This window comes from Mandrillus leucophaeus, unplaced genomic scaffold (genome assembly GCF_000951045.1).
Source record: "Mandrillus leucophaeus isolate KB7577 unplaced genomic scaffold, Mleu.le_1.0 Scaffold365, whole genome shotgun sequence".
NCBI classification, from domain to species: Eukaryota; Metazoa; Chordata; class Mammalia; order Primates; family Cercopithecidae; genus Mandrillus; species Mandrillus leucophaeus.
The window spans coordinates 1,284,098-1,294,185 of NW_012103865.1; positions in this window are offsets into that span (position 1 = coordinate 1,284,098).

Below are 10,088 nucleotides of genomic sequence, written 5' to 3' on the forward strand. Positions count from 1 at the left end.
GGGGGGAGGGATAGCATTAGGAGATATACCTAATGTAAATGACGAGTTAATGGGTGCAGCATACCACCATGGCACATGTATACATATGTAACAAACCTGCACGTTGTGCACATGTACCCTAGAACTTAAAGTATAATAATAAAAAAAAATTTTATAAAATGTAAAAAAACATATTCATACAGACCAGTTTGTAAATCAGAAGGTGTTCACCACAGATTGTTTGAGAACGGATTAAGTTAACAATACATTTAAAAAAGAATTTCGATAGGGTTTTGGGGAACAGGCAGGGTTTGGTTACATGGATAAATTCTTCAGTGGTGATTTCTGAGATTGCGGTGCACCCATCACCCAAGCAGTGTACACTGTACCCAATGTGTGGTCTTTTATCCCTCGCCTCCCTCCCACCCTTCCCCTTAAGTCCCCTAAGTCCGTTATCTCATTCTTATGTTTTTGCATTCTTATAGTTTAGCTCCCACTTATAAGTGAAAACATACAATATTTGATTTTCCATTCTTGAGTTACTTCACTTAGAATAATGCTCTCCAACTCCATCCAGGTTGCTGCTGGAGTTTTGAGTGATTATGTGAGGGCAATTCTCTATGCTGGAAATAAAGCGGTGACCATCACAGGCACAGCCTCGACCCTGCTGGAGTTTGCAGTCTTGTGGGGAGTCAGGGATGACGCATCTAGTCATACCGGTAAGCCTATTGTTACAAACTGGGAAAAGTCTATGAAGGGTAAACACCGAGGTCTATCAGTGTGTATAACAGGAAGCAATGGCGTTATTTGGCAGAATCTTGGAGTGAGGACAAAAGAGTCAGATTCCCTTAGGAAGTGGTGAAACTGTAGATAAAGTAACATTTTAAAACATAATTTCCGTAATCCGTATGCTGAAACCTATGAATAGCTCTAGGCCAAGAATCCCTGCTCTCTGTAGTGGCATTTTTTGGTCCTGTGATTTATGTGGAACCAAGTACGCTATGTGGGGAGATTTTGCTTTGGATAGAAGAGGTTGGGTTGATGCTCTCCTGCTCTCCTGGAGGAGCAGCGGGGTCCTGCTGTCAGGGAGCCCCTACATGTGAGTTCCCAGGCATGTTCAGAGCGGCCACGGGATGCCGTTTTGTCATACCCATTTGCTTTCTGCCTCGTCTCTAAGATTCTAGAGCCAGTCTCCTAATTCTACTTCCTACTCCCTTCCCTCCCTTCCTTTATTCTTCAGAGGACTGAGCCATTACTCACTGTGTGAACTTGGACCCCGAGTTTTGCTCTCAGGGGTATCATGCATTGATTTATTCTTCATTTAAAAAGAAAAAAAGATTTGAAGGCTTTCCCAGGCTAGTGCCTTTGGTGAGGTTTAGACTTTGTTTTATGATTCAATATCAGAAAAGCCAACTCAGAGTCCCTCCCTAACCAGGATGGGACCTGTCCAACCAGGGGTTTGCCTTTTGAGATGTGGCAAGAGATCAGACATGGGTTGATATCACAGATGACACTTACAGAACACACCAAGTAAACTCTGTTTATTTTTGAGGAGTTTTCAGAGTGTTACTCAGATGGCATGGCATCCTCTTGCCTTTAAAACAACAGCAACAAAAAATGAAACAGGAAAGTAGAAGGCACTTTGTCTACAGTTACACCCTTTGTCCAATTCTCAACCTCAATATCTGTTCATTCATTTTTACTTCTAACATTTCTCCATGTTCTAAATAACTTCCCTTGTAGATACTCTGGCTTCCAGCTCTTTAGGCTTTGAACCCTACCTTAAGCTCTGCCTGGTCTACAAAGTCTGCCTTAATTACGGAAAGCTGCATTATAAATAGTTGATTCCCTTACTCCTCCCACTTAAGCATGAATTAGTTAATTTTTGTCTCAATTAGTCTAATAGGTCTGGTAGAGAGAAAGAGGATAGCTTCTAGAACACTGTATTCAATGTGCTATTCCCCGTATAAAAAACCCTGCTCTCTTGCCATTGTAGCTTCCTTGACTTTGTTTTCAAAGCCCTCTTTCCACACAGCTCATTTTCATAATGCCTCAAAATAAAATCTTTGTTCTAACCAAACTGGTTTGCTTACTCTTCCCCACATATACTTTCCTTTTTTTTCCACCTCCTCCTGGATTATGTCATTCCCCCATTTACCAGGAATGAATTATTTCTTTCTACTCTCTCACCTATCCAAATTTTACCAATTTTAAAGACCCAATTTAATTTTTTTCTTCCCCTTTAATTCCTTTGCAAACCATATTGATTTATCCCCCCTGTAGGATAATTCTATGAATTCAATAGGGCTTCTAATCTGTTTTATATTTAGAGATTAATCAAATTTTGCAAACACTGTACTGTTTTGCATTGTTGGAGTATGTCATAATTTTTTTTTTTTTTTTAGTTTTTGGTATTTATCTCTTATTTTTCCAAATAATCTCTTGGTTGTGGGGAAGGATCTCCTATTAGATGTCTTGTGTCTCTTGCAGCACCTGTCACAGTGTATTGCTTCATGGGACTCGACACAATTTGTTTACTGATTGTTACTTCTTTCCAAGATCTGCATGATATCCCAGCCTCTAAGATGCTTTCAATACTTATGAAGAAGGCAGTTGACACTGGAGATAATGGGAAACAGGGTTGAGTATAGGAAAAAATGTTCATTAAATGTGATATTTGATTGATTTCAGATGATGAAACTGATACTTAGGACAATGATAGCAATGATTATGATAAACATGCTTATGTTCACTCAGTCAACAAATACTCAAAATTTCTGGTAAGTGTAGATTGCTATTGAATCTTGTTGGAACAAGGCTGGTGCCACCAAGAATATTCCAGAATCATAAACAAAGTCTAAGACATTATTTATTAATGCCTTCAAAAGCAAAGAGTACATCTTTCCAACATGCACACAGAAACAGACATACACACACACACACACACACACAGATGTACACTTGTACAAACACTTTATCTCTTAGTATGTTTTTCTATGTACTGCTATGTACTACAGGGGGAAAACCTTCTGTTTTCACTTCTGAGTTCTTATGTATTTTTCTCCTTCTAAAACTGAGTTATTACCCAGCATTCAGCTCAGGGCACAAGCAGCCACTACTACACTGGAACCCACCATGACAACCTGGTGAGCATGACATGCTCACAGGCTATATAGTTCTGCACGTTGTGCCTGCAGGTGGGCAGGTGCATGGTGACTGCTGTCTCTGCAGCAGAATTAGCCAGGCTCACTAGCCAAGAGACAGCTGCCAGTGCCATGCGGAGCCTTGGACTCATCACTGCCATGTAATGCAGGGGGTCACAAATGGCCACATAGTGGTCATAGGCCACTGAGACAAGCAGCAGGAACTCGGCTCCCCCAGAGGCCAGGGAGAAGAAGAACCGAGTCCCACATTGGGCAAAGATGGTCTTCTTCTTTAGGAGGAAGTACACCAACTCTGAGGGGCCCTGCTGGAGGTGTAGCAGATGTCCATAAGTGAGAGGTCGCAGAGGAAGATGTACATATGTAGATGGAGCTGCACATCCAACCAGATCAGAAGAAAGATGAGCCCATTTCCCAGTGGGGTCAGCAGGTAGGTGGCCCCAGATAAGACAGAGTCCAGCCTGGGTCTACCTGTCATTGGAGAGATCTATTAGTGTGAACTCATTTACCCACGTCACCTTGTTTCTTCCCATGCAGGAGGTGGGTCAGGCTGCTAGGGAAAAAGGTGGATTAGAGAGGCCTAATCAGAATCAGAATTCACAGTCTGGCACTGAACAAAGGGCTGTAAAGAGGACAGCAAGTACTTGTATACTGTCTCCATTAGATTGTGAGCTCCTTGAAGTCAGAGATCTCTTCTGATTTTTAAAATATGAAGATTCCCATCAAGTGTTTCACAAATAATGTTTGTTGGGTCCATAAATATAAATGTGTAAAGTGTTTTTGAGGATTATTCTCTGATCTCAATATGTAAATGTGTGTCCGGAAATTCACCCTCGTTCTCATTACTCAGACTGAGGCCAGTGGCTCTTCCTGCTTCTCCCGTAATCCAGGTTGGACCAATGATAGAGAGAATTGCTCACTTGGTTCTCAGTATACTGATCAATCAGGTTTAGTTTTAGGTTGATAAGATCAGGACCTCATTGTAGAACATTATATCATCTATAATTATGTCCCAACTTCATAAGATAATGCTGCTTCCTTGGTGAAATGTTGGCATTGGTTTGAATTTTAAAGTAAGTAATTAATAAAAGATGAATGCACACATCACTTATTTGCAGTGACAACACTTGGAAACTGATGTCGCCCACGGATGAAGTCAGTAAGAGAGTGCCTGCGCAATCCTTTGAGCTTTGTTCTGGGTAAACCCTTCTGTCACAGCAAAGACATGTTTGCCTTTGGAGCACCTCCCTGTTTACTTCGCTTGTCTGCAGCCCCTCTCGAAAGATATAGATGTCATTTTTTTTTCCATGTGCTAAGAAATTTTATAGTTTTTATTTCTTTGTGAATAGTAAATTCCCATAGCCCCATTTCAGTATTCACCTTGTTTCTTTGCAACATGGTGGGAGAAGGTAGTGCTGATGATTATCATGAGAATAAAGAGAGACCACAGGGATGCAGAGAAGAGTCTGACAGGTGGAATAGCCCATTTGGATGCTCATTAGGGGAGGATTGAAAGAGAAGGAAAAAAACTCCAGAAATTAGGGTCGCCTCTGAAAATCCCAATATGGATACCAGATCAGAGCTTTCAACATTGGTTGCACATTAAAATCACCTGGGAAGCTTTGACAATTTTAGATGCCCAGATTACAGTCCAGAGACATTAAGCCACCATCTCAGGTGGGTAAAACCCAGATATTAGTATATTTGTAACTTTTAATGTTTCTCAGGCAATTATGATGTGAAGCTAAGTTAGAGGATCACTGCTTTATTTTAATCTTTCAATTTTTGAAGCAGCCGCACGCTTTCTGGTGTGGAGAGAATCACTGCTTTTGAGGGAACACTTAACCTTATTTTTGAAGACTTAAGACATGGTGTTTTGAGAGAGGAATATGTGTTGAGCTAAAGCTAGAAGAGTCTTTGAGAAGGAATGATCTTTTGGACTGAACTCCTCATTCTTCATTTGAAAAAGTTGAGGCCAAGAGAATTTAAATAATCTGCCTCAAATTACATTGTAAATCGGTGAAAAAATTATGCTGGATATCTTGCCTTCGTGTGCTGGGAACCTCTTAGCCTTAGTTACTTTAAAAAAATGTTTTTTCAACTTTTATTTTAAGCTCTTTGGGACATGTGCAGGATGTTCAGGTTTCTTACACAGGTAAGCATGTGCCACGGTGGTTTGCTGCACAGATCATCCCATCACCCAGGTATTAAGCTCAGCATCCATTAGGTATTCTTCCTAATGCCGTCCCTCCTCCTACCCTCCACCCTCCAACAGGCCCCAGTGTGTGTTGTTCCCTACCCTGTGTCCATGTGTTCTCATCATTCAGCTCCCACTTATAAGTGAGAACATGTGGTATTTGGTTTTCTGCTCCTGCATTAGTTTGCCAAGGATAATGGCCTCCGGTTCCATCCATGTCCCTGCAAAGGACGTGATCGCATTCCTTTTTATGTCTGCATAGTATTTCATGGTGTATATATACCACATTTTCTTTATCCAGTTTATCATTGATGGACAGTTAGATTGATTCCATGTCTTTGCTATTGTGAATAGTGCCCTGCAAAGGATATATCACATTCCTTTTTATGGCTGCATAGTATTCCACAGTGTATATGTACCACATTTTCTTTATCTAGTTTATCATTGATGGGCATTTAGATTGATTCCATGTTTTTGCTGTTGTCAATAGTGCTGCAATGAACATATGCATGCATGTATATTTATAGTAAAATGATTTACATATTTTGGGTATGTACCCAGTAATGGGATTGTTGGGTCAAATGGTATTTCTGCCTCTAGGTCTTTGAAGAATTGCCACACTATCTTCCACAAGGGTTGAACTAATTTACACTCCCATCAATATTGTAAAATCATTCATTTTTCTCTACAACCTCACCAGCATCTGTTGTTTTTTGACTTTTTAGTAATAGCCATTCTTAATGGTATGAGATGGTATCACATTGTGTTTTTAATTTGCATTTCTCTAATCATTAGTGATGTTGAGCTATATATATATATATATATATATATTTTAGCTGCATGTATGTCTTCTTTTGAGAAGTGTCTGTCTGTGTCCTTTGCCCACTTTTTAGTGAAATTGGTTTTTTTTCTTGTCAATTTAAGTTCCTTATAGAAGCTGGATATTAGACCTTTGTCAGATGGATAGATTGCAAATTTTTCTCCCATTATGTAGGTTGTCTGTTTACTCTGTTGATAGCTTCTTTTACTGTGTAGAAGCTTTTTAGTTTGGTTAGATCCCATTTGTCAATTTTTGCTTTTGTTGCGATTGCTTTTGGTGTCTTTGTCATGAAATCTTTGCCCATGCCTATGTCCTGAATGACATTGCCTAGGTTTTCTTCTAGGGTTTGTATAGTTTGGGGTTTTACATTTACGTATTTAATCTATCTTGAGTTGATTTTTGTATATGGTGTAAGGAAGGAGTCCAGTTTCAATTTTCTGCATATGGCTAGCCAGTTCTCCCCGCACCATTTATTAAATAGGGAATTCTTTCCCTGTTGCTTGTTTTTGTCAGGTTTGTCAAAGATCAGATGGTTGTAGGTATGTGGCCTTATTTCTGGGTTCTCTATTATGCTTCATTGGTCTATGTGTCTGTTCTTGTACCAGTACCATGATGTTTTGGTTACTGTAGCCCTGTAGTGTAGTTTGAGGTCAGGTAGTGTGATGCCTTCACCTTTGTTCTTTTTGCTTAGAGTTGCCTTGGCTATTCAGGTTGTTTTTTGGCTCCATATGAATTAAAAAATTTTTTTTTCTAATTCTGTGAAGAGTGTCAATGGTAGTTTAATGGGAATAGCATTGAATCTATAAATGGCTTTGGGCAGTGTGACCATTTTCACCATATCGCTTCTTCCTATCCATGAGAACGGAATGTTTTTCTGTTGGTTTGGATAATTTCTGATTTGAGCAGTGGTTTGTAGTTCTTCCTGAAGAGGTCCTTTGCTTCTCTTATTAGCTGCATTCCTAGGTATTTTATTCTTTTTGTGGCAATTGTGAATGGGAGTTCATTCATGATTTGGCTTTCAGCTTGCCTGTTGGTGTGTAGGAATGCTAGTGATTTTTCCATATTGATTTTGTATCTTGAGACTTTGCTGAAGTTACTTACCCTTCAGAAGCTTTTGGGTTGAGACAAGGGGGTTTTCTAGATATACGATCATGTCATCTGCAAACAAAGATAGCTTGACTTCCTCTCTTCCTATTTGAATAGTGATATGGTTTGGCTGTGTCTCCACCCAAATCTCATCTGAAATTGTAGCTCCCGCAATTCTCATGTGTTGTGGGAGGGACCTGTGGGAGGTAATTGAGTCATGGGAGTGGGTCTTTCCCATGCTGCTCTTATGATAGGGAATGAGTCTTATGAGATCTGATGGTTTTATAAGCAGGAGTTTCCCTGCACAAGCTCTCTCTTTGCCTGCTACCATCCATGTAAGACATGAGTTGCTTCTCTTTACCTTCCACCACGATTGTGAGACCTCCCCAGTCATGTGGAACTGTGAGTCCATTAAACCTGTTTCCTGTATGCATTACCCAGTCTTAGGTATGTCTTTATTAGCAGCATAAAAAGAGGCCAATACAAATATCTTTTATTTCTTTCTCTTGTTTGACTGCCCGGGCAAGCACTTCCAATACTACATTGAATAGGAATGGTGAGAGAGGACAACTTTGTCTTGTGCTGGTTTTCAAGGGAAATGCTTCCAGTTTTTGTCCATTCAGTATGATATTGGTTGTGGGTTTGTTATCTACGGCTCTTATTATTTTGAGGTATGTTCCTTCAATACCTAGTTTATTGAGAGTTTTTAACATGAAGGGATGTTGAATTTTATCAAAAGATTTTTTTTTTGCATTTATTGAGATAATCATGTGGTTTTGTTTTTAGTTCTGTTTATGTGATAAATCACATTCCTTGATTTGGGTATGTTGAACCAGCCTTGCATTCTGAGGATGAAGTCTACTTGATCATGGTGGATAAGCTTTTTGATGTGCTGCTGGATTTGGTTTTCCAGTATTTTGTTGAAAATTTTTGCATCAATGTTCGTTAAGTGTATTGGCCTAAAGTTTTCTTTTTTTGTGAATCTCTGCCAGGTTTTGGTATGAGGATTATATTGGCCTCATAGGATGAGTTACGGAGGAGTCCCTCCTTTTCAATTTTTTGGAATAGTTTCAGTAGGAATGGCACCACCTCTTCTTGGTATCTCCGGTAGAATTCAGCTGTGACTCTGTCTGGTTCTGGGCTTTCTTTTGGTTGGTAGGCTATTTATTACTACCTCAATTTCAGAACTCATTGATCTATTCAGGAATTCAAATTCTTCCTGGTTCACTCTTCAGAGGGTGTATGTGTCCAGGAATTTATCAATTTCTTCTGGATTATCTAGTTTATGTGCATAGAGGTGTTTATAGTATTCTCTGATGGTTATTTGTATTTCTGTGGGGTCAGTGGTGATATCCTCCTTATCATTTCTGATTGGGTCTATTTGATTCTTCTCTCTTTTCTTCTTTATTAGTCTACCTAGTGGTCTATTTTATCAATTTTTTAAGAAAACTAGCCCCTGAATTAGTTGATTTTTTAAAGGGCTTTTTGTGTCTCTCCTTCAGTTTATCTCTGATCTTGGTTATTTATTGTTTTCCTCGTTGTTTTCATTGTGATGTTAGGTTGTTAACTTTAGATCTTTCTAGCTCTATGATGTGGGCATTTAGTGCTATAAATTCACCTCTTAACACTGCTTTAGCTGTATCCAAGAGATTCTGGTGTGTTATATCTTTGTTTTCATTTGTTTCAAAAAACAAATGATTTCTGCCTTAATTTTATTATTTACCCAAAAGTCATTCAGGAGCAGGTTGTTCAATTTCCATGTACTTGTATGGTTTTGAGTGAATTTTTAAATCTTGAGTTCTAATTTGATTGCACTGTGGTATGAGAGAATGCTTGTTATGACTTCAGTTCTTTTGCATTTGCTGGAGGAGTGTTTTACTTCCAATTATGTTATCAATTTTAGAGTAAGAGCCATGTGGCAATGAGGAGAATGTATATTCTGTAGTTTTTGGGCAGAGAGTTTTGTAGGTATCTGTCAGGTCCACTTGATCCAGAGCTGAGTTCAGATCTTGAATATCTTTGTTAATTTTCTGTCTTGATGATCTATCTAATATTGTCTGTGGGGTGTTACAGTCTCCTACTATTATTGTGTGGGAGTTTATAAGTCTTTAGGTATCTAGGAACTTGCTTTATGAATCTTTATGTATTGGGGGCATATATATTTAGGACAGTTAACTCTTCTTGTTGAATTGAACCCTCTACCATTATGTAATGCCCTTCTTTGTCTTTTTTGATCTTTGTTGACTTAAAGTCTGTTTTATCAGAAACTAGGATTGCACCCTGCTTTTTTCTGTTTCCCATTTGCTTGGTAAATTTTCCTCCATCCCTTTATTTTGAGCTTATATGTGTCTTCGCATATGAAATGGGTCTCTTGAGGGCAGCATAGTGATGGGTCTTGGTTCTTTATCCAGCTTGCTATTCTGTGTCTTTTAATTGGGGCATTTGGTCCATATACATTTAAAGTTAGTATTGTTATGTGTGGATTTGACCCTGTCATCATAATGCTAGATGGTTATTTTTTAGACTTGTTTATGTGGTTGCTTTATAGTGCCACTTGTTTGTATACTTCAGTGTGTTTTTGTAGTGGCTGGTAATGGATTTTCCTCTCCATATTTAGTGGTTCTTTCAGGAGCTCTTGTAAGGCAAGTCTGGCGGTCATGAATTCCCTCAGCATTTGCTTGTCTGAAAAGGTTCTTATTTCTCCTTCGCTTATAAGGCTTAGTTTGATTAGATATGAAATTCTGTATTGGAAATTACTTTCTTTAATAACATTGAATATTGGCCCCCAATATTTTCTTGCTAGTAGGACTTCCACTGAGAGGTCCATGGTTAGTCTGATGGGCTT